We start from the raw sequence: 2694 nt of genomic DNA, 5'->3' as shown, positions 1-2694 counted from the left end.
GGAGATTATCCTCAGTTCTATCATTAAGTAAGACTTCTAACTTAGAGTCTGCTGGGTTAAGGGAGGCTTCTACCTAAGTTAATGGAACCCCCTAAGTTAGACTATGAGCTCCCACAGACACTGGGATATGGGGGCAGTTCTTGATAAACATATTCCTGCATCTTAAAGCTGGCAAGAGGGTTATTCGGGCTTTTGTCAGAGACAAGGCTCCCTTTGTGAGCCATTCTGTCTTGACCTTGCCCTGGAACATTTTGCAGTTGTTTGTCCCAACTTCTCCATCTCCAGCACAAGATGGCACCGTCCCTGCTTCTCTTCCGGGAGTTTACCTTGCCGCCGGCGCGAACGTGCACCCTATCAGAAGTCCTACAGCAGAACCAGCCAACCAGCCTGCACCTCATCGTACCCCTCACTCCCTCAGCACATAAATACCCCTGTGTGAACAATAAAATTTTGCAGCTTGATCAGAACTCCTGTCTTGCTGTCATCCTTCGTGTCTCTTGTCCCTTCATTCTTCCCCTTCTAGGTTCGTTACCCACGCTGATGTGTCCTGCAGGACGGGACATCTGGCGCCCAACGTGGCTGTAGCTATTCCTTTGATTGCGGGGAGAACACTGTCCTCTGGGGAAGGCTTGGGCCCAAGCGGAGTTCGCGATCGCCTTGGCAAACGCAACCGAGAGACAGATCCAGGAGGAGAGTGAGGACGGCGAACGGTGAGTGACCCACCCTGGGACAAGCAGTGTCGTCATATGATTTGTTTCTGTCAGGCCTCAAGGAGGCCCTCAAGACACGAGGGGCGCGTGTTAAGAAAAAAGACTTGAGGTCATTCTTTTGTTACATAGGAGATTTATGTCCTTGGTTTCCTCTCGAAGGAACCATTGATGGTAAAAGATGGCTCCGGGTCGGAGACTGTTTAAAAGACTATTATGAATCTTTTGGCCCCGAAAAGGTCCCTGTGACCACCTTTTCTTATTGGAACTTGATTAATGACATTCTCAAAAGTGCACCCTTTGATAATGGTACTTTAAAACTTGTTAAAATTGGGCAAAATGCTATGCAGACGTCTTCCCGCCCTCCTACAGGGGTCTCTGATGGTGGAGGACCCACGGATGCTGTCAAACATCTTCAAATAATCTAGCTTTTAAAACCCCAAATCCCCGAACTCACATATCACCTCTTAATGTTGCCTAAATCTCAGATTCCAGATTTAGATCCCAATACATTAGATATTTTGGGAAGTACCTTCTCCTTGCTTAACACTTCCAACCCCACCCTTGCTAAGGATTGCTGGCTTTGCATGACCACAGGAGCAATAATGCCCATGGCAATACCTGTTAATTCCACCATAAATAATCAGGATACCTGCCAATCTGGACTTCCCTTTAAAGTACAGCCTATGGATGCACCTACAATATGCCTTCAAGGCAGGATGCAAAATAATTCTTATGATATTGACGTTGGGGTTAGATCTTTTGGAAATTGCTCATCAGTTCTAAATTATTCCTCACCCACCCCAGTTCTTTGTCTCCCCAACAGTACAGTTTTTTTGTGTGGAGGAAACTCAGCCTTCCCCAGGCTTCCAGCAAATTGGACTGGTGGCTGTGTTGTTGCCTTATTACTCCCAGACATTACTGTTATTTCAGGAGATGAACCTTTGCCCATTCCTAGCTTAGACACCTTAATTAAAAGACATAAACAGGCAATACAAGCCTTGCCGCTCCTTGCCAGCCTTGGAATAACAGCAGCTATAGGCACAGGTACAGCTGGCTTAGGCACGGCTATACACTCTTACCGTCGCCTATCTCAACAACTTATAAATGATGTACAAACTCTATCCGGAACCATTAAGGATTTACAGGACCAAATAGACTCCCTGGCAGAAGTAGTCCTTCAGAACAGGCGAGGCTTAGACCTGCTAACAGCCAACCAGGGAGGTATCTGCTTGGCCTTAGGGGAAAGATGCTGCTTTTATGCCAATAAATCAGGCATAGTACGCACCAAAATTAAACAGCTTCAAGAAGATTTAGAAAAAAGATGAAGGGAGCTATTTGAAAACCCCCTCTGGACTGGGCTTAATGGAATTCTACCCTACCTTTTTCCACTATTAGGCCCCTTGCTAGGTCTACTTTTAATTGTGATCATAGGGCCCTGCATTATAAACAGGCTGATACAATTCATTAAAGAACAAATTAACACCTTAGCCTCTAAGCCTATACAGGTCCATTATCATCGCCTGGATATGGAAGACCGTGCTCCTGAGACCTTCCTTTCAATAGAAACTCGCTAAATGCTCCATCTGGGTTTCCAAATTTTCTCTCTGCCACCCCCTCTTCTTATATAACATTCTTGACCACTCATCGCCCATTGGGCCCTCCTCCACTGGGCCCCTCTGCTTGGGGGAGGCAGCACCCAGGGAGAGTGATCATAAAGGCTTTTCTAAACGAGGGTGCAGGTAAGACTGCAGGAGGGTGGATCCTAGGATCCCCAGACCCAAGACCTCTGTATGACATGCCCTGGTGCATGGCGGTTGGCATGCTCCTAAAAAATCCGCCTCCTCAAAAAACATGCCAAGGAGATTCTCTTGAGAACTTAGCAAGGACGCTTGCTTACAAAGTAAAAATGATCTCCACCCTGAGGAACTGGGCCTCTGTCATCCCCTCTCAATAAGCCGACATATTCTGGTCATGTTTGTATAAG

This window comes from Castor canadensis, chromosome 2 (assembly GCF_047511655.1).
Source record: "Castor canadensis chromosome 2, mCasCan1.hap1v2, whole genome shotgun sequence".
In the NCBI taxonomy this organism is placed as follows: domain Eukaryota; kingdom Metazoa; phylum Chordata; class Mammalia; order Rodentia; family Castoridae; genus Castor; species Castor canadensis.
The sequence above is the reverse complement of the archived record's forward strand: the minus strand, read 5'-3'. Positions refer to the sequence as shown.